Here is a 23,856-nt window from a genome sequence, read left to right on the forward strand (position 1 = left end):
CAGTAACGCTGAATGACCAATTGCACAATTATATTCTCATTCTTGGTAAGTTTATGTGACCAAAATTATATATCCATATGTAATATGCCCAGGTTTATGTATAAATTTTATTTTAATTATTAGATGAGTGCAGTTTTAAATATTAAAATACAAGTCAGTCTCAAACATTTCCCAAAATATAGAAACAAAAATGTAGCATAACTACATTATCTATTTAGCAATATTCCAAGAGTAGTAAAGAAAAAAAGCTATTAAACTGGCTTCAATTATTAAAACACATTTTAAATAATACATTGAAAAGTAGCCAGTGCAATGGAAAGGGAGCTAGAGTCACTGCTTACTACCTAATTCCAGTTATGATTAACATGTTCTTTTTTCCTGGTTTAGGGAATAAGAATATCCTGGTACACCAAAGATTTTGGAAAGAACTAGTTTTCCACCATTAATATGTTTACTCCAAAACTAAATATTATTCATATAATTTCTCAGTTTAAAAGAGTCCTCACTGGTCCTAGGCCAGGAGACCCAGCTCAGAAACAAAGATGATGAGCTAAGAGCTACCACCAAAGTATGGTTAGACAGGAAACATCTGCAACTTCTTTGACTCATCAATGCCTCGTGCCTAAGAATAACTTCTCAATCCTCCTCACTCCATCATCCATCAGCCTCTTCTCCCGAGTGTACCTCCCTCCACTTAGGCTCCTGGAGTTCTCTCCAGGCACCTTTGTTTCAGCAACTTCCATGCTGCACATTTGCTTATCTGTTTCCTCTTTTCTTTGAGAGGACAGACAGCTATCTTTTTTGTATTTAATATTCCCATTTCTTGCACATACAATGCACTGCAAAAATTTGTACCCAAGCTCATATGTGGGCCAGAAATACATAACTACATAAATACATAGAAAAAAACTTTGTGTATTTATTTGTAACATTTCAAAGTAATCAATATATTGGACCCTGTCTTTTAATTTACAAAAAAAATAAAGCATTACTCCCTTTAATCTCGACAGCTGCCCCTTAAAAAATAAATAAAGCAGTCAAACTTTTTGGCGAGGTTCTCTGTCTACTGGAAAACTTTGGCAGTTTCTTATTACACTAACATACAACTACCATATGACCCAGCAACTGTATTCCTAGGCTTTTAACCCAGAGAGATTAAAACCCATGCTCACACAAAAACCTGCACACAGATATGTATAGCAACTTCATTTATAATAGCCAGAAACTAGGACAATCCATATTATCAATAGGTGAAAGGTTAAACTGTGTTACATATCCATCCCATGAAATATACTACTCAGCAATAAAAAGGAAAGAACTATATTGATGCACATAATAACCTGACAAGTCTCCAGAGAATTAAGTGACTGCAAAAAGCCAATCCTAAAAGGTTGCATATTACATTACCCTATTTCTATAACATTCTTGAAATAACAAAATTATAGGAGTGGAAAATAGATTAGTGGATGCCAAGAATTAAGGGTGGAGAGAAGGGTAACAGGAGAGGTCCTTGTGGTAATACAATTGTCCTATAACTGGACTGTATTAATATCAATATAATGGTTGTGCTATTGTACCATAGTTTTTGTTTGTTTTGTTTTGCAAGTTACTATTACCATTGGTGGTGAAATGCATGAAAGGAACATGTGATAGCTCTGGGTTATTTCTTCTTACAACTGCATGTAACCCTTTTATTTTAAATAAAGAGTTTAGTTTAAAAAACATCACTGAAGACCCCAAAGAGCTTTTGTTTATATCTGTGCATATTTGCTGCCCTAAGTAAAATGTTCATCTGTAAAGAAAATGACAAATCCATCAGGTTAGCATTTTTATAAAAAAAAAAAAAAAACACCCCCCCAAATAAAAAATATGGTAAGAAGAGGTTTTTTTTTTTTTTTTTTTTTGTAACTCTAGAGTCTCAAATCTGTTTGTTTTTCAACCACTGTGATCAACTCGAATTTGAAAGACCAGTCAATAGTGAAGAAAAATAAAAACTATAAAGGGGTAAAATGCTGAGATAAGCCCTGCTTGCTATATAATATAATGTAAAAGGATAAAGACAGAAGTCCATACTGAGTTACCTACCCAAACCCTACCTTCAGATGTTGGACTAAAGTTATATTTTTGAATTATCGAAATCATGTAACCTTAGAGCACTTTAAAATTAGAATTTACATAAAAACTATTTCAGAAAAGAAAAATGGCACGCAAAGTTTTTCTACACAGTTAAGTATCCAGACAAATTTCTGCTAATCAGAAGACACCTCTGTGGAAATAACCTCATTCCAGGGAAGCCAGACCTGTACAGCACCTGTAGCACATGGCTTTTCTTTCTTTTTTTTCTGTACGGGGAGTGAACTGAGGGGTACTCAACTACTGAGTCACATCCCCAGTCCTATTTTGTATTTTATGTAGAAAAAGGGTCTCACTGAATTGCTTAGCACCTTGCTCTTGCTGAGGCTGGCTTTGAACTCCTGATGTTCCTGCCTCAGCCTCCCCAGCCACTGGAGACCAGAGGAGTGCGCCACTGAGCTGGGCCACATGGATCCTTTCAAGGGCACTCTTCACCAGCCAGCTGAGTGGAAGCAATTCTGGAGTCTCGGAGAATGCCACAGATTCCCAAGTGTCACATGATACACAAAAGATGTGGGGTTGAGGGTAAAGTGAATTACGGTATTCACTGGGTTGAGTTTTATTGCTGTGTTAAGTTTATCTGTTGGATACACAAGTAATTTATAACTGCTTCCTTCTATTACATTTAAAGACAAGGGTTCAAATTAAATAACCTCTTTTCTTCTAATGGATGAACAGATGACTGCTTTCAAATGTTTAACTCTTTCCACAGTAAATCCTAAAAAAAGTTTATTTTCAAGTGATCAATAAATTCTTATTTTCAAGGTCTTTTCAATCTTTATCTCAATAATTTTGGGTCATAATTATCCAAGGAAGTAAAAAGAGCACTGATTTGCCAGGTGCAATGGTGAATCCCAGTGGCTCAGGAGGCTGAGGTAAGAGGATAGCAAGTTCCTCAAAGACAGTCTTAGTCTTAGTAAGTTAGCGTGGCCCAAGCAGCTTAGCAAGACCCTATCTCACAAAAAATAAAAAGGGTTGGTATGTAGTTCTGTGATTTAGTGCCCTTGGGTTCAATTCCTGGTAGCAAAAAAAAAAAAGCACTGAACTTGGAAATAGGGACCTAGGTTCAAAATTCAGTTCTGCTACTCACTCACTACCTCACAATGTGACACTATGACATGGCATACCCTGAAATGCTTTATATATCTCAATTTCTTCTTGAGCAAAATAGAAATGGCTTCTTGCTTATGACACAGGATTAAAAGATCTTTTACAAGCCACAATGCATTGTGATATTAATGTATCACTACATTTGTGGTTGTGAAGGATGATGGAGAGATCGCTGGGCAAGCCATGTTCTTCCATGAGACTGACAATCAGGAGGCCTGGATATGCAGTTCCTAGCTATGACTGATTACATAGATCTAACCGTTTTCACCTCTCTCCAGCCTTTTCACATTTTTTACCTGTAAAGTAGTAGGTAAAACTAGAGAAACTCCAAAGTTATTCAAAGATCCCAAATTCCATGATTCTGGAAACATGCTCTGAGTACACGTTCCTTTCGTTTTGGCCTAAAACAGAACAAACATTTTCTTGCCTGTCTGGGAGGTTTGGGTTTCTTTTTAGCCATCATAGTAAAAGATATTTTAAATATTCTGAACTGAAAATTCTTATTTTCACAGACAAGTATACACATAAATGCAGTAGTTCAAGATAAATAATGGAATGCTTCTGGCCGTGCAATATAAGATATGACAATGTTGTAAGACAAAAACAATTTTCTCTACTGGTTCCTAGAAAAGGGGGCTATTTAGGAGATGCTGCTGCATTCATCTGAGGGAATAAGATGGTCGGTTAGTTGGCTGATTTATTTTTTAACTTTTTTTTGTTTTAATATCTTTTGAGTTGACAATGGATTTTTTATTTTATTTATTTATATGTGGTGCTGAGTATTGAAACCAGGGCTTCACACATGCCAAGCAAGCGCTTTATCACTGAGCCACAACTCCAGTCTGTCTGCTTTCTTAAAAGGCAAACAAAGGTAATTGCTTGTGGCATAAATAGATGTTTTTTTGCTGGCAGATTTCATTTCAGAGTCAATCACTTTTTTCATTAAAAAAAATCTAAAGCTACAGAAGAATAAGGTTTTTGATCTATTTTTCCCCATAAATGCAAAGGAATCACCAGGACATTACTATTCTGTGATCAAAATAATGAAGTGAACGAAGTGGAACAAAACCAGTTAGGATAGGTTTTATGGTGGTGGTATCACTAAATAATTAAGGTTTACAGACTTCATTATCTTAACTATGGGTGAAATATAAGAAATTTAAATGCTGCAATTTCCAAAGTGAATCAGAGACACCAATAATTTTTAAAAAACCTTATTTAAGAAGCTCAATTTCTTATATTTTTAAATTATCAGCCCAAAAATTACTTTGGACAGATCTCAAAAGACCATCACTGATTGGACTGAGATGTCGGTGCCTTCTCAAGATTAGATCAAATAAACAGTAGCCTCAGAAGCATGGACCAAAGCCTTGTTAGCCTTGTTAACCTTGTTATTTATCCACAGTGATTCCCACTTGCTACCAGATTTCTAATTTACTAAAATAAGGTGTGTGAGTATAGTTCTAACACTGAGAAAAAAAAATCATTACTCTTTTATAATTCATTACCCAGATTCAGATATAACATAAATAAAATATCACTTATAAATGCCTAAGGTTACATAATTGAAAATAAAATATTTTACTGTTAGGCCAGAAATATAAAGAGAATATATTATATAAAGTCTTTAGAATAATCAATAATGTACCCTCAATTATATTAATTTTCCACCTTTCAGAAAACGATTCAAACAAAATCTCAGGTTTTACATTACACTGCTATTCCCCAATTGTTATGATTTAAATATGAAGTGTGTCTGCCAACACTCATGTGTTGGAGGCTCAGTCTGCAATGCATCAATGTTCAGAGGTAGGGTTTTTGGGAAATGAGCAGATCATGAGGGCTTTGACCTCTTCAGATTAACCTGTTGATGGATTAATAATCTGATGGCATTATTGGGAGGTGATGGAAACTGCATAAGGTAGAATCTACTTGGAGGGAGTAGATTCTTGGGGACTTTATCTTTCTCTCCCTCTACCCTATGCTTCCCAGCTACCATGAGCTGAGCAGCCTTATTACACCAGGACCTTTCCATCATCTTGCTCTGAGAAAAAAATCACATGCATAAAGCAATGGAGTCAGATGACCAGGGACTAAAACTATGAACCAAAATAAATCTTTCCTCCTCTAAGTTTAAATCTTTCCTCTGTAAAGTTGATTTTTCAGGTATTCTGTCACAGTGCTGCAAAGTCTACTAACACATCAAATAAACACATTTTACCTTTCACTAGGGCACTTTCACCAACAAAATTTATTCCAAGCAAACCAATTATCCTCTTCTCTAACCCTCAAACCTGACCTATCCTTTCTCCTTCCCTCCCATCCATCCATCTGTGTAGATGTTCAGAGATGGGTTTGCTGAGGGTGAGGACAAACAATGCCTACCATACCTAGCCTTACCCAGTGCGCTTACTCAGGCACTGGAGATCGAGCTCTGAAGGCACGGATCTGATTTTATTTAGGGTTGCACAGGACATATATAGGCACATTATCCAATCAGGTTAATACGCTTGTTAAAGTATAACAGAGTCAGCCTATAGGTGAACTATAGGTCGAGGGTCCAGGTAGTGTAAACAAACCAAGCATGCCTAAGCAATTCTGCCCAGCAACAGGTCTGAGACAAAGGACTGGGGGAATGGTAAGCTCCTGCACACAGCATGAGGCAAGGCAGCATGGGCGAGCTCATATCACAGCTTTCTGTGATGCATGACAGAATGAGGCCTCCCCTCAGCTCAAACTCAGCCTCAGCAACTGCAAAAACCTTCATTCCATGGGGAGTCTTTACCATTACCTCAGTTTCTCTGTTCAGACTATTTGGCTTACTTAGACCATTGTTGCCACCTGCAGTAATGATCCCGTGGGAAAGAATCGGAGGCGGACTGGGAATGAACTACTTCTTTATTTTTCTCTGAGAAGGTGCTTCTCAGAGGTGCTTTTTAGGGGAAGGTACTTCTCAGAGGTGTTTTCTTCTCAGAGGTGTTTCCTTTTCAGAGCTGTTTTTTCTTCTCCCCGAGGGGGAGAATGTCTTATATACACTAAGGCAGCCAATCGGCTTAGGATTAAGAGGCACGATTGGAGCACGTGCCACGGTACCAGTTAAGAAAGAATGAGGAACACGTGTTGACCATGAGCGCAGAGGAGACATCAACCAATCAGGCAAAAGGTCATGAGAGATCACGCCAGGTTAATATTAATTATGCGCCACCTCTTGGCCCAACGTCAGTCACCATCTTAGAGCTACTTCCTCAAACAGTGGTAAACATGTCTCTACAGACCATGGTGTCAGTGACTGCTGTCAGATAAGCTTGAGGAATGTTCTCTCTCTCCATCCATCTATCCATCCATCCATCCATCCATCCATGATTCATTAAGAATTTCCTAAGTGCCAGGCACTACTGTTCTAGGGTTATGAAAGTGTTATGAAAAATGCAGCCCTGGAAAAAGATAAAAATCCCTGCCCTAGTGAAGTTTACATGGTGGAAAAGGGGTCAGGGGAGGATAGATAGATATTATACAAGAAAAATAATAAAAGATGCCATATTTTAGATGCTGAAAAGCAGTAGGTACAAAAGAAGGCCAGGTCGGGACACAGTACTAGGAGGACAGCTATTTGAAATAGATGATGAAGGAAAAGTCACTGAAAAAGTGGCATTTGAATTAAAACCAAAAAGAATCAAGGAGGAAGTCATGCAAGTCTCTGAGGCAAAAAGAGCTTTCTAGGCAAATGAATCAGTAAGTACAAAGATTTAAGGTAAGCATGTGCCTACACTGTTCAATGAACAGTAAGGAGGCTATCTTGGACAAAATGAGTAAAACAGAAAGAAATGATAAATGGGGATAACTCTTAAAGGGCCTTAAAAAGTTTTTGCTTTTACTCCAAGTAAGAATTTGAATAGATTACTGACCATATGTTGAGAAAAATTTGAAGGGGTTAAAGGCAGAAGCAATTAGGAGACTAATGAAATATTCCAAGCAAGATATTTTGGTTGAATCATTATGGACATAGCTGAGATAGTAAGAAATGATACAATTTTAGATGTGTTTTGAAGGCAAAACTGATGATTTGCTGATAAACAATATATGATTTGCTGATGAGGAAAATGCTCTCGTACTGATGCAGGGGGGAGGTACCTCAAGCATGATCCAAGATTATTGGTCTAAGCAACTGGAAATAGAAATAGCATAACAGAGATGCAGAAGTCTAGAAGAAAGTAGGTTTAATGGGTAAACTCACCTGGACATGTGAAATCCAAAATGCCTATGACACTTCTAAGAGACACTATTTGAATAGGCAGTTAAATCCAGAAGTTCAGTTTAAGAGAGGAATAGGGCGATGCTATGAATTAAGGAGACATCAGTGTATAGATAATATGGCATGTCATTAGACTGGAAAAGATCTCCAAGGGAGAGTGAATGAGTAAAAGAAAAGAAAAAGGGTCTGCAATTTCAGCCTTGGGACAGTTCTGTATTATGAGGTCTGGAAGATGAGGAGGAACCAAGAAGAGGAATACTAGCCATTGTGCTTGGAGGAAAACTAGAAGAGGCATGTGGAAAGAACAAATAAATGTTTAGAGGAGGAGGGAATAATCAACAGTGTCAAATCCTGCAGGCAAGTTAAATAAGATTAGGACTGAGAATTAAGCATTGGATTTAGCAACGTGGAATTCATTGGTGACCTTGATACAGGGTTTTGCTGGAGTAGAGAGAGCAAAAGCCTCCTGGAATGAGTTCAACAGAGAATTGCAAGGGAGCAATTAGAGCATATACAATTCTTTTGAGAAATCATACTACATGGAAAAGGGGAAATTTTGTATTCTAGGAGAAACGGAGACTATCAAAGGCGATAATACCGCATCCCCATTGACAAAACACTTCTCACCCCACAGACAAGTTTATTATTTGTATGGACATACATCCTTCACGTCCTTCTTGCATCAGACCTCTCCCCTCTCCTGACTCAGGCTCAATTTCTCGTCTACCAGAGCTCAGTATTCCTTTGGCAACCTTTGCCATTTACCTCGTCTTTCTTAAACCTCCCTTTTACCTGTCACTTAATAAAGTTCATGTCAACAACTTTAAAATGAAAACAAATCACTCTTCTAAAATTATTATCCTTTTTCTCATCACTGTTTTTGAAATAAAAGATCAAGCTTGCAGTCTCTGACTTCCACCTCCATCAGCCACTAAGGTTGGCTTTATTGTGGTCATGAATGTCTAATTGCTAAATCCAATGGCCACTCCTCAGTCCCCAATTCTATTTTACTTTCTTTTAATATTGCTGATTTCTTTCTCCTTGAAATGCTCTTGTAGGTCTCATCCTAGCTACCATTCTTTTGTGATAGCTGTCCAATTATTCCCTTTAAACAAACTCCAAAGCAGTCAAATTGCTGGGCCAAAGTGAAAAGCCTTCTAATTCAATTACAAAACTACCTTCCAAAATGGTGAGCACAATTTTGATTCCTACTAACAATCGATAAGTATGCTGACTTCTAAATTGTTATAATCCTGATTTTTATTTTAGTATTTATAAATCTTATACTTGAAAAGTAGTATTTCAGTTTTCTTTTCATTTGCATCTTTTTGATGCTAGCTAAATTAAATATGATTACTATCTTTATTTCTCTTGTGAAATGTCTCTTTATATACTTGGTTCCATTTTCCTCTACTGAATTGCAGTGTTTAGCTCATCAATTGATATGAATTCAGTATTTAATATAATAACCCTATATCACATTATTATTATTTTTTTGGGTGCTGGGGATCGAACCCAGGGCCTTGTGCTTACAAGGAAAGCACTCTACCGACTGAGCTATCTCCCCAGCCCCTATATCACATTATTATAATTCCTTTCCTCAAGTCTCTCATTTCCCATTTAATTATCTGCTGGCATAAAAAGGTTGTCATTTCATGTAATTGAATTCATTCATTTTTCCCTTTTGAGTTTTTTCCCTATTTAAAACTTGTTTATAAACAAGAAAAAATTTTGCCTCTATTTTCCTCTTTATATAATTTTTTAAAAAATCGATTATCACTCCATTTTGACTGGTATGTAGCATGGATCTAATTTTATTTTTCTTTCAACAGTTACAAAGTATCTGACTCACACCTGTGTTTAAAAAAAAAAGTGTCTTTACAGTGGTCCCTTGGTATCCATGGAAGATTGGTTGTAAGACACCCTGAGGATAACAAAATCCATGAATGTTCAGGTCCCTATTTGAAAAAATGGTGTAGTATTTGCACAGAACCTACTTACATCCTTCTTTGTACTTTAAATCACCACTTGAATATTTATACCAATTACAATGCCTACATACCACTTCATTTGCATGAACTTAGTGTAATATCTAGCATGCAGTAAAATCAAGATTTGACTTTTAGAACTTTCTTGAATTTTTTTTCACAAATATTTTGATGGCTAATGCAGAAACTGAGGTTGTGGAGGGCTGACTCTATTTCCCAATAATGATCTCCTTCCTCTGTGGTGTTTCTATATACCCAGTATACCATACTGCAGCTTTCTTACTTCCTGCCTCATTTTTCACACTCAGTTCCATGTTCCCATTGATTCTGTGTCCACGTGTTACACGCCTCTCCTTCCCTCCATTCCCACCACTACTCTAAGTTTGGGTCTGAGCTACTAGTTCCACTTGATCTTTTAGCAGTCTCTTAAAAGGTTTTCTAGTCTTTCCCCTCACTCATTTATCCTTTGAAACACAGTACCCCAAATCCAATGATATTATTACCCCTGAATATTCTTCTGTAGACTCCAATTGCTTCTATAAAATATAAGCAAAATTATTCAACTAGGTACTCAAACCTTCCAAGGCTTGAAGTACCTGACTTCACTCTTAGTTTCACTTTCCACACATACCATGTTTTGGTTACATCAAACTAATTACAACTTCCTAACCTCAGCAGGCACTCTAAAAGGACATGTCTTTGTCTGGACGTCACCCCCAAACTTTATGCTGTAGCCAGATGCCAAATGCAAACCATTCTTAAATCTCTCTGTTCACAATGACTGAGTTTCTCTCTTACCTGAAAATATCTTCTTGCTATTTCTCCATTCACTCTCTCTTACACTCTACTCCTCCAGCTTATTCTGACTGTATGCCCCTCCCTCCTCAAAGCACACACACTATACCTCTTACCCTTCCCACTACCTTCTCTAGGCCTCTTTGTATAATGTACCTCCCTATTTTCTCAAACTAGTCATAAAATCTTTCTCTAATGCTTCATTACAACTGTCGATGACCTTTCCACAAAAAGCACTACAATTACATCTACTTTTTCTACACAGCCTCCTCCTTTAATATCTGTCGCCTGCTATTACCTTGCTGGCTACATATACAACATAACTTACTGTTTGTTGTTGCTAATCTGCTGTAGGCTGACATCCAGAAATCAAACTTATTAGAAACATGCTAAAAAGGAGTCACTGCTGAGTCTCAAAAAAGGAATAAATCAAGGGGCTTCATTTAGAGCAGGAGCTGGACACGAGTACCCATGGTACTCAATGGTCTTTTTCATGGAGTACAACAGAATTTCAGGACATAGATTTGAGGTCAGCCTAGGCACTTAGTGAGAGCCTATCTCAAAATTAAAGAACTGGGGATGCAGCACAGTGGTAGAGTGCTTGCCTAACACGTAAAAGACCCTGGGTTCCATTCCCAGTACTACAAAGGAAAAAAAAAATAACTATTTAAGAATGGATGTTCTACAACCAGGAACTGTGGGGTACATGCTTATAATTCCAGCTACTCAAGAGGCTAAAGCAGAAGGATTACAAATTTAAGGCAAGCCTCAGCAATTTAGCAAGACCCTATCTCAACATAAGAAGAAGGAAAAAAAAAAAAAAAAAAGATAGGTTATTTTCATGTACCATCCTTTTTTAAAGAAAGAAGTAAAAAATGCTAAGATGGGTCAGGGCTTCTGGCTGGGATCAAGAGTGACAAAGCACAATTCATTTATCATAGTTGCATCCTAGCTTTGTCAATTAAAAAACTTAATTAGACCTATTTACTCAAGAATGGTAGGTTTCAGTGAAACAAATCTCTATCCAAATGTATAAGTGGGCTGGTCATAAACTAAAATACCAACTAGTTAATTGTATCATGAGAAATATGTGTTGCACAGATCAGATGGAAGGGAACGTATTTTTATTTTTTTGGCAGAACCTCCATTCTGTATTCTAGATCTATATCCCTGATGGTGTTTGTTACTCTATCATCACACCATTTATCTTTTCTTTGCTTTAACATTTTATACTTTACACATTTACAGGTTTGTCTGAACCTATGAGATTTAGGTTAGTTATTTGCAGACACAATATACAGAAATAAATTATCAGGGGATGAAAGTTATCTGTAAATCATACACTGTCAAATAAGGTTACTTTTGGAAAATTTTTACATTGGACATTTTTTTTCTTATATCCATACCTAAATAAAAACCCCACAAAAATTTAGAAGTCAATTGATTTTTAAAACCTGGCTACCATTTGGAATAGTCATCTTCTAGCCCCTCCCCAACATTTTATATGGTTGTATCTTTCTCAAAAATTTGTCCATTTATTAAGAGCTGAATTGGGATTTTTTGCTTTAAAATATTTAATGCTTAATAACCTAATATGAGAACTTATCCTGAAGGACATATGGTTCTAATCTGTATTAACATATTAAGTATTATATACACACAAAACAACAAAAATTTTACATTTTTAGTAAAAAACAAAACAACAACAACAAAAACCCTATAAGATAGCATCATGAACTAAACTGTAGATGTTCAACAAAAGCTTCTCAGCCTGATATTGTTTCCCTGGATGTACTAAATATATTCTGAGTTTTTCACCTTAGAAATACTTCTTCATTCTTCATGCCTATTAGGCCTTCTACCATTAGGAAACTGAGTTTGGGAAATATGTAAAATGCCTGTATTTTCTAGGTCTTTATGTAAGAAAGAAAAATTTAAAAATTTTATTTGCCTTCTTTAAAAAGGCAAACAATGGATTCCTAAAAACAGCTATATTATGTTACCAACTACTTCTATGTACAACATTTCTTGTTATGAAACACATGCAAACATGGTATAAACAGTTCTTCATTTCTCTTCTGGCTGCTGACTGTACCTTTCCACCATATATTTTACAGAGGTAGAGTAAGTACAAAACAAATGAAAAGTGTGTTGTGTTTGTATGTACAGGGGGGTCACTGGCTCAGTGCATCCTTTACCTCATGAAGGGTGGCTATCAAACACAGCTAAAAAAGAGAGGGTTAATAAGAATTATTTACTGCACTGATTCACATAGCAAGGTATACCCCATAGGTAAAGTATCAAGGGAAGGTGGTCAACCACGGGCAGAGTGGCAAGGCGATCAAGGGGTGAACAGCATTTATATGTAATGGGGCTGGAAAGCAGCACATTCATAAACTACTATGTTGCAATCTCTCATTGAACCTGCACCAATTTCTACTCAGACAAAAATGTGTCTGAAATTGTTAGGTCACACACACCCCGATTATCTTTCAGCATGTAAATGTATTTAAATGATTACTTTGGAGGCAAACAGTTGTCCTCATATCTGTTTGCACCAGTGTGATGCTTTCTTATGTTTGTCTTAAATGATGAATGCAGGTGGCAAAGGTCCTCCTGCCACTTACCTTAAGTAGAGTGTGCAGTCAGTCCTTTTTTTTTTTTTTTTTTTCCAACTTAAATTTCACACTGTACTTCTGCCTGGGATGAGGGGTGAATATACAATATGCAAAATATTAATTACATAATAATCTGCAGTTAGGCTTAGTGCAATTATATTAAGTATACGTATACTATTTTTTAAAGTAATGAAACATTATTAGCTACTTAAATGTAAAGAGAAAATATGAGGTATAGGATGTGCTTAATAGCTGAAAAGGGCAAATTTCAGTCACAATACCATTTATTTCACAGACTAATAATAGTCTCAGACTATTAATACCGAATTTCAAAGTTAAAGGAGAAATGAAAAAGATGTAAGTGATAATGTTGAGCACTTCAATTTCTGATAGGAAAAGAGTAAATATAAGTGAATTACTTATTTTAAGGATTTTTCTGCAGGGCCTGATGGTGCACCCCTGTAATTCCAGTGACTTGAAAGGCTGAAGCAGGAGGATCCCAAGTTCAAATCCAGTCTCAGAAACTTAGGTAAAGCCCTATGCAACTTAGTGAGACCCTGTTTCAAAATGAAAAATAAAAAGGGTTGGGGTGTGGCTCAGGGTTTAAGCACCCTGGCTTCAATCCCCAGTACCATCCCCTAAAAATATTCCCTATCATCTTCTATCATCCTATCCATGCAACAACTATCTTTCGGGGAGGGAGGAGTATTTTTATCATTTAAAAATATTTACTTTAAAAATTTTAGGCGAAACATATACTATTAAATCATTATGTAACTTGCCAGATATTATCTTAAAATATTCTAAATTATTTTAAAATTTTATCTTAAAATATTCTAGACCTTAAAATATTCTTCCTATAATGTATGGAGAACATGAAAAGCAGTGTTGCCCCGGGGATTACAAACGACTCTACTTTCTTCATTTTTACAATACTTTCTAATTTTTCTAAAATGGTCATGTATAATGCAAATCAAGGTCCTTTGTTTACTTAAGAAGCAATGAATATCTTCAAATGCACAAAAAAGTGAGTGAAATATGGTAAATAAAGAAGCACCTGCATAAGAACAGCACATGTAGACAGGTGCCCTGAGTTTCTTAATACATCTGGGGGTTTCCTGCAATTCCATGGGGGGATGATTATGTCCTTCATCTGCTAAACAGAAAATTTCTACACTAAGTTTTCTCCAACATGGCAGATTTCACTAACATATAATAGGATTTGGTTAGATCAAGAAGTAAATTCCAAGGGACTGCAAATTGGTGCAACCACTATGGAAAGCAGTATGGAGATTCCTCAGAAAATTTGGAATGGAACCACTATTTGATCCAGTTATCCCACTCCTCAGCATATATCCAAAGGACTTAAAATCAGGATACTACAGTGATGAAGCCACATTAATATTTATAGCAGCTCAATTCACAATAGCTAAGCTATGGAACAAACTTAGATGCCCTTCAACAGAAGAATGGATAAAGAAAATGTGGTACATATACACAGTGGAATATTACTCAGCCATAAAGAAGAATGAAATTATAGCACTTGCCAGTAAATGGATGAAACTGGAGACTATCATGCCAAATGAAAAAAGCCAATCCCAAAAAAACAAAAGCCAAATGTTCTCTCTGACATGTGGATGGTAACTCAATGCGAGAGGGTAGAGGTTCTCCGGATTGGTCAGGGGGGAGTGGCAGGAAGGGAGGAATGGGAAAAAGAGTAGAATGAACTGGACATAATTTTCCTGTGTTCCATACATGAACATATGACCAGTGTAACTCCACATTATGTACAACCACAAGAAGGGGAAATTATATTCCATGTATGTAAGATGTCAAAATACATTCTATATTCATGTATGACTAAAAACAAAAAAAAAATTTAAAAAAGAAATAAATTCTGGAGATAGAGAATTAAAGAAAACAGAATTTCCTATTTTGGAAATTTTCCATCTCCAAAAGGGATCTGTCCAGTGTGTTGTAAGAATTTAAGAAATCTAACAGACTTGATCAAAATTAGGGAAAACAAAATAGCAAAGAAAAATTTAGTTCTATTCATGGTTCCTGTCAGACAAAATACTTTCAAAATGTACTCTCCATTAGAACGTGGAAAGCTGAAGTACCAGTTAGGTACCTACAAAACAATAAAAACAAAAACTTCAGGACTGTGGGAACAGCCTCGTGGTAAAGCACTTGCCCAACATTAACATGCATGAGGCCCTGGGTTCCATCCCTAGTATGGAGGGGAAAAAAAGAAAAACAATCTTTTGCTTATAGAATAATCTTAAAGCAAAGGTCAGAAATCTACTACATAAAGTAAATATTTTCAATTAACTATGATTTATATCATTAAGCTTTATAAACTGTGATGTTACCTTTTAATTAACCTGATGACAAAACTGTGTCCATCACCCACAGTTTATAGATTCACTTATCATTATGAACTTTCTACTTTAACAAAGCTACATAACTTCTATTTCTAAAACAATTTGTAAAAGAAAAGATGTTGAAAGGCTCCTACGGAGATACATTAAATATACAGACAGGCCAGCCCTAGATAATTTTTTTTTTTAAAGTTCATTTTCTTAATATTCTCTCTCTTTTTCTTCATCATTTCCTTCCTATATTTCAATATATTTCTCTACCCTTACCCACCTTCTCTTTCAAATAAAATCTCTTTAATAAAAATAAATCTCAATTGAGTGATGTGCACTGAATCATGAAAATTAATATACTACCCAAGTCTAAGAACATTTGTATATAACCAGAGAAAAAGCTAAACTCTAATGGACTGCATCTTTAACTAACTAAAGATATTGCAAGGAAATATATTTGAATGGAGTCAATTAATAAGACTTTCTCAGTATATGCCCAATTTCATAATATACGAATAGATGTTTCTATGTAAAATGTAATGTGCCTACTATAAAAACTCCTAAAAGAGGGTGATTCTCTGATAATTACTTTCCTCCCCTAAATTAATAAGAATTTCCCCCTCTGTGAATACTGGAAGAATAACGAACTCAGTTTCTCTTATACTCTGTCAGTTTCTCTTATACTCTGACAACAGATGTGTGCTCCTGATAGCAGATGTGTGGAGGGAAAAATTCTCTCAAACTCAAGAAGCAACAGAGAAAACTCCTGTGACCTGGCAATCAATTCTGCAATGAACAGCAGCTAGGTATCCTCGAGAATTCAATTCAGTTCTTTTGCTACATAGAGACTGCATGAGATCTCAGACTAAGATCACAAAATGAGACTCAGTCTTCAAGACTGACTCCCCACACACTTTAGATGCCAACTGCAATCACCAGGTTGTTTTATCTGTGTTTTGACTAACCAGCTATAAATTGGGGTACAGCACTCACTCTCCAGATTTAATTTGTCTGAGTGGCCCACAGAACTCAGGGAAACACATTTATACAGGTTTACTATAAAGGTTACTTCAAAGGATACAAATGAACACCAAACGGAAGAACGATACTAAGCAAGACACGGGCAAAGGGGCACAAAGCTTCCAAGTCCTCCAGAAACCTCCCCATATCCAGAAGATCTCCCCCACCTGTTCTTTTGAGGTTTTGTGGAGGTCTCATTGTATAGGTATGTGTGGGTGATTAAATCACTGGTCTCTGGTGATCAGGTGAACCTTTGGCCCCTATCTCTTCCTGGAGTTCAGGAGGTGGGGTAGAAAGATCTAACCTTCTAATCCTGCCTTGGTCTTTCTGTTGACTACTTGCCATCCTGAAGCAGTCCTAGGGGCTAAGGGTCAGACAACTCCTTAACATACCAGAAGACTCTTAAACACTTGATGATTCTAAGAAATTTAGGATTTGTGCCAGCAAATGGGGACTAAGACCACAAAACATATATTTTTCTCAACACTGCAACGTCTAAAACAGGCTTCATCACAGACTCCCTGATAGTGTCAGTCCCAGTCATTAACTTCTCTGTTGTTAGACCACTGCCAGAGGAAAAAGTCTTGAAAAGTCCTGTGGCTATCAGAAATCAACCTGTCTGGAGTGAGTTTATTAAAAAATTGAGTTCACATCCCTCTTGCCCTCTCTTCTTGCTCTCACCCATGTGATGCCTTCTACCACACTATGATACAGTAAGGTCGCTACCAAATGCTGACCCCTCGATTTTGAACTACCTAGCCTCTAAAACTGTGAGAAATACATTTCAAAAATTTTAAAAGTGGGGAAAGGGTGCTGGGATGTAGTTCAGTGGCAAAGATCCTGGGTTTCATTGTAAGCACCATAATAAATAATTTTTGAAAATAAATTTAAAAAGAAAAAAAAGCAACCTGACCTTTCTTTTATGGATATTTTTATATAACTAGTGACCAACTTCACTAAAACCAACTTCCTAGTTTCATTATAAAGTAAGAAACTCATTCAAGTCAATCCTTTGAAAAAGATGGCAGCATATAAGCACTGCTATGACACAAGGGGCAGACATCTAATATGAGGATGTCTAGGTTGAGTTGCATAAAAGAAACAAAGTATTACACAAAGAGGGCAAAAATACTTTTTACTGTGATAATTTTAGAAAGTTTCATGCACAGAGAAATGCACTGGCTCAGGAAAAATCTCAATGAAGCCCTTCTGGGGGACCAAGGACAACAGCTTCAAAATCAGAAAGTATTTTAATAGAGAATAGTTGGCGAACCACATACAGGTGTATGCATGTGGGGGGTGGAGCCACAGAGAAGGGCTGAGGGGTTGGAGGGGTTGACCGTGGTAAGGAGAGGGGGTTAGAGGGATTGGTAAGCCACTGAAGAGTTCTAAGTCAGGGAACAATGTGATGAGATCTACTAGTCAGGCAAGTGGTCACTGGGGTTTCCTATAAGTAAAAGAGGTTATGGATAACAAAGGAAGGCAAAACAGGAGTTACTGCAATGGAAAAGACAAATGGGAAAGAAGCTTGAACTAAGATCATGCCAGGGAAGGTCAGAAAGGAATATATCTGAGCAATACTTGCAGATGTAAAAAAAGGTGGGGGTGAGAGAAAGCGATAGCACACTAAAACGAGAACAGATATATCAGAGAAAAAAGAAATATAAGCAAACTTCCCTCGTATTTCCCATCAAAATATACCTACATTCCCTATGATTCTAGAAGTTTCTCGGTCATGAACATAAGACTTTCTTAATATCTTCAAAAGGTCAAGAGTCTACTTAGTATTTCACTCTGAACTGTAGCCTGTTAAGAAATAAGATATCCTTCAACATTTATACCAAATGTGCATCATCAGGAAGAGTTGCAACTAGCCTTAGGCCCTAACCTTGGCTTTGAAAAACTAGGGCACTGGGTTAGACAATCTGTAAGGCTTCCTTCAACTGAAACATTTTGCCACGTTGCTTGGTGGGGGAGGGCAAGTGAGGGATGCCCACAGTTAGCAGAAGTATCTGTGTCCAATTACCTAAAGAAAACCACAGTGTACCCAGGAAAAGGTTAAGTGGTAGCTAAAAAAATCAGAAAAAGTGAAAAGATGAGAACATGGGATGAGAACGAATATTAGGATTTTCATTGTTAAACAAAAGGGGACAGGACTGATGTCATAAAGTTATAAATAGGCTACATTAAACAGAATTAACTCATGAGGTCAATGTTGACATTTAAAAGGAATGAATTTGGGGAGATACTCATGATAGAACTTGCTGAACACTTTTTCTATATCAGGCATATTAACTAAGACGGAAAATTAATAGATTGGATCCTCATAAAAACCCTGAGTATTATTCTCACCTTATCCTTCACTTTTCAGATGAGAAAACTCAGGGTAAGAAACATCAAGTAACTTGCCCAAGATCCTAAAACCAGTTACTAGTGGAAACATGATTTGATTCAGGAATTCTGATTACAGAACTATAATTTTTTAAGTACACAGTATGATAAATATGTAGAGGTTGTACAAGACAAAATGTATGCACATACATACATGTTTATATAAATAAATGGATGACAGAGTCGCAGGAAAATTACTTCTCTGCTGTTGTCAGCACCAAGGAGACCAAGTTCCAGAAGAAAACACACACTGCTATGTACATAAGGGCCAAAATACTAGATAAACCTAATTTCTTAGTTTTATGAGAATTCCCCACAATTTTGTATCTTCAGATTTTAATTTTTACTGTGATTAAAGGAGTCTTCAAAATTGACATTCCTGCCAGGTATGGTGGTGCACTCCTGCAATCCCAGCAACTTGGTGAGGCCGGAACTAACTTAGCAAGACTCTGTCTCAAAATAAAAAATAAAAATGTCTGGGAATGTGATTCAGGGGTTAAACGCCCCTGGGTTCAATTCCTGATAAATCTCCACCCCCCCCCCAAAGACATTCCTTTTTACATTCACCAAATTCAAATAAATAGGTGCTTCTGTGTTTAGATATCAAATCAATTTGAATGAACATAAAACTGAGTAACAACTCAAATTCCATCAATCTCTCCAAAAGCTTCTTGAAAAACACTGATTTGCCATGGGGCACAAAATTTATATAAGGCTCAAATGTAACCTTCATGTACAAAAGCATCTTTAAAAACACATTTTTTTTTCTCTTTTTAATGCTTCTATTAGTGCATTATAGTTATACATGATAGTTGGGTTCATTTTAACATAATCATGTATTCATGAATTTTTTTGTGCTTTTAAAACTTTTATTTATTTATTTATTTATTTTTAATTTTATTATTTTTTTATTTTTACAGACTGCATTTTGATTCATTGTACACAAATGGGGTACAACTTTTCATTTCTATGGTTGTGCACGATGTAGATTCACACCTTCCGTATAATCATACATGTACACAGGGTAATAACGTCTGTCTCATTCTACTATCTTCCCTTCCCCCACCCTCTCTGGCCCCATTTTCTTCCACACCATCTGAAGTTCCTTCATTCTTCTCTTAAGAAGATATACAGGTGACCAACAAATATATGAAAAAGTGCTCATCACCCCTAGTAATTAGAGAAATGCAAATTAAAACCACCCCAAGATTTCATCTAACTCCAACTAGAATGGCTATTATCAAGAACAGAAGCAATAATAAAGACGCATGTTAACCAGGTTTAAAGCTTTCCTCCTACTAGGCTTTTAAGATACAGATATCAAAAGAAGTCTATATGTCTCCTCATTGGAATGACACCATCATCAAAGGCCACCTCACCACCACTAAACTAATCTCTCAAGATCTGAAATCTCCACAGTGACTAAGGAGGCTGAGGCAGGAGGATCTCAAATTTGAGGCCAGCCTCAGCAACTTTAGTGAAACACTATCTCAAAATAAAAAAGGTCAGGGGATGTAGTTTAGTGGTAAAGTGCCCTTGGGTCAACCCTCAGTACTAAAACAAAAAGATATGGAATTCCATCATTTTTTTTTCTTGTTAATGGCTCTGAGTTAAATATGAATAATTTTGGCTGTAACTACCTCTACCCCTAGCTACTAACCTCCTCAATGCAATCTGAACTTGCTGTTTTAATAAGAGAAGTCACTTATGTTACAATGTAATTATGTTTTAACCTTGTAAAGGTCAATTAGTTATCCATATTTATAAAGCATTCATTGGGAAATAATGAAGGGGCAGTACAAATGGAAACAAATGACAACGAAGGTATCAAGCAGAAATAAAACAACATTCATCTTTAACAACTATTTTGCTTTTCAGCAAACTATTCTAATAGAAAGGAAGAATTTCAAAAGCAAATATTTAACAACTTCCCCTTGAATTAAATTTGTACACTTTGGATTTCAAACTCAAGAAACATCTATCCAAATATTTACATTTGCAGGTTTTGGTTAACAATGGCAGCAAATAACATCCAAAGAGTACTACAGCAACCCTGACAATCCTTTGGTTGCTGTTTCCATGGAAACAGTCTAGTTGAAGAAACCGTAAAACATGATGTATTTTTTAAAAACACTTTATCCTCTTTTCCCCTATCATTCAACTAGCATAGCACATGACATGTACAATAATAGGTACATAAGTTAAGCATTAGAAAATTCACAACTCATTCAACAAATATTTTTTGATTATATGTTGCATACCAGGCTCTGTGGTAGGAGATAGGGTTACTTTAGAGAGTTAAACAGACAGTCCCTCCTTCACAGAGATTAGTCTAGTACAAAGATATTAATTAGCCAACGACACAAATAGGAAGACAATATGAGGCATATATAATTTAAATTTTCCAGTAGCCACATGAAGAAAATAGAAAATTACACAAATTTTAACAATATATTTTATTTAAATCACACTATATTATAATTTTACCATGTAAGCAACATGTACAGAAATTATGGAACTACATTACATTCTTTTTTCAGATTAGGTCTTTGAAATTCGGTATGTATTTTATAGTTACATCACATCTCAACTGGGAATAATCACATTTCAAATGTCTGATAACCATGTAAGTCTATTCTTACTGCATTAAACAGCAGAGGGATATTCTTATGAGGATGAGAAGCCATGTACTGCAGGAGTAAATTAATTCATTCTTTAGAGAATTTAATATCTTAACCAGTAGATTAAACACTCCACACACAAAGTATATGTGATGCAGAAACATTAGCTCATGTAACCATGGAATTAGTAGGGGAAGAAACCCTTAAGCAGCACAACTAATAGATACTATACTGGATGAGCAACTATGTATAGAATTCGTTCAGCTTCAAAGGAAAACCTAACTGAAAACAGCTTAAGGTTTCAGTTCTGACTCAGAACTCTCTCCCAACTTTGCTTCCTCTGGATAGGTTAGGTACGGTGGCTGTCCCAGCAGTTTGAGGGGTACAAAGTCATAGCCCTTATGCAGATTTCACAATAGTGCCAATAAAAACTAAAGAATCACATTTTCCCACCCCTGATGGCTTGGCTTGGGTCATGTACCCATCCTGAATCAATCACTGTAAAACTAGGCACACGTAGTGCTTTAGTGGGCCAAACCCGAATCATTTCTGAAACAGGCATGGGTCAGCTTCCCCAAGAAGTACAAAGAGGAAAGCAGAGAAAGGGTATACTCCAAAAAAGGGAACATCAGGAGCTGTGGCTGGCAGTAAGGCAAAAAACACTGGGCACCATAAAACAAATATCTTCTCATTCCCAAAACGCCACTTTAAATGTTGAGCATCACATCAGTTATTTCTGTAGCAGCCTATTGATCCAAAGTTCCAGAGATTTCCCAGGTATATTCCAGTGTATAAGTGTCCATTCAGAGTCCGTCATACATTTGGCTTATTTTCATTTAATTTTTCAATATTACCTTACTGCTTTACTTCCTACTCAAACAACCTGGAAGAGTATTGAAGTTCATTTCCAACAATTTACCTACTCCCTTATAACTCTATTCACTCACTATTACTACATACTATACATCATACTAATTACTTTATGAGCATTGTATCACTTAATCATTTCAATAAACCTTATGAAATAATTGCCACCACCACTTAAGAGATGGGGAAAAATGAGACTCAAGTTAAACAAGCAGACTGTAAGTAACAGAAAAGATTCAAACCCTAGTTCATCTAATTTCAAAATCTACATTCAATGGTACATTAAATAGAGACATTTTTACTGTTCCTTCCCTTTTCCCCATCATTAAGGAAGAAACAAAAAGGCTTTATGTAAGCAACATGTGACAATCCTAAAGAAGTCACCAGGTTTCTAACAGTCTAGCTGAAGCCCTTTGCTGAAAAAAATTGTACTCACAGCCCCAAAGACAATTATACCAGTAAGCTAGCATGATAATTCTCTGAACAACAAGTAACTCCTCAAATAGGGCTATGATTAATATAATTAGCAGTACAGATAAACTCCCCAAAACTCTCAGACATAAGCTTATATATGAAATCAGGGTAATCAACACTGAAGCAAAGAAAACCAAAATTTACAAATAATCCACCCTTAGTAAAAAGACATTTAATGAGTTCCATTATTAATAAAGAACAACTTATTATGAAAAATTTCAAACATAGAGCAAAGTTCAATATAGTATAGAATTTAATATACTTGCTCTATTACCTATCTACCAATTCTTCCCAGTTGTATCTTTTTACATACTTCAAAGTGAATTACAGAAGTCAGCATACTTGTCTCTAAATATTACAACATGCACATCATTAAAGTTCTGTATTTGCTTACATTTTTGAGGTGAAGTTTAAATACAAAAAAATGCACAAATCTTAAGCAAACACTCATTGAGTTTTTGACAAATGCATATACCTATGTGACAGGAATTACCATTCAGACACAAAACAAAATCTGTACACCAGAAGGTTCCTTCATACCCCTTCTTGGTCAATCCCCACACCATCATCTCTAGAAGCAACCATCACTCTGATATTTTTTCATCATAGATGACTTTTGCACATTCTAAAGTATTATCTAAATGGGAACATAAAGTATGTTCTCTTTTAGGTAAAGTTTTTTATTTTTTTTTAACTCAGTGTTTTTGAAATTCACCTACATTATGGTATATATTAATAATCTGTTTCTTTCAACTTCTCAGTAGTATTTCATTGTATTATGCTTCTTACTGATTGACAACTGGATTTTTTCTAGTTTTTGGTGATTATGAACAAGAGCTTTTATGAACATATGTTTTCATTTCTCTTAAGTAAGTATCTAAAAGGAGAAGGTCCGAGTCACAGGGAGGTATATGCTTTGTTTTATAAGCAATTGGCAGATCTTTCCCAAAGTGGTTGCACCATTTTACATTCTCAGCAAAAATGTATGAGGCTCTGGTTGCTCCATAATCTTTGTCAACATTTGATGTTGTTAGGTTTTTAAATTTTAGTCACTGCACTACAGTAGATAATTAACATTTGATCACCTTTGAGTTGAACCCATTTGTAAGAAAATTATATAGCACAGAATAACTTGAGAGGCCAAGTATTGTGGCACACATCTGTAATCCCAGCAACTTGGGAAGCTGAGATAGGAGTAGAGCCTGGGCAAGTTAG

General features: G+C 36.1%; 1 protein-coding gene across 4 annotated transcripts in view; it reads right to left on the reverse strand.

Moving 5' to 3' along the window:
• The window catches only part of Lnx2 (ligand of numb-protein X 2), an 83,962-nt gene that overhangs the window by 44,816 nt on the left and 15,290 nt on the right, over positions 1 to 23,856 (reverse strand). For 2 of the 4 annotated variants that reach the window (XM_047552887.1, XM_047552884.1), the window contains exon 2: positions 12,906 to 12,978. The exons of the other annotated variants lie outside the window; for them this stretch is intronic. The gene's annotated coding sequence lies outside the window, so the exon portion shown is untranslated. The remainder of the gene's footprint in view (positions 1 to 12,905; positions 12,979 to 23,856) is intronic. 4 annotated transcript variants of the gene reach the window in all.

The sequence above is a fragment of the Sciurus carolinensis genome, chromosome 5 (genome assembly GCF_902686445.1).
Source record: "Sciurus carolinensis chromosome 5, mSciCar1.2, whole genome shotgun sequence".
NCBI lineage: Eukaryota > Metazoa > Chordata > Mammalia > Rodentia > Sciuridae > Sciurus > Sciurus carolinensis.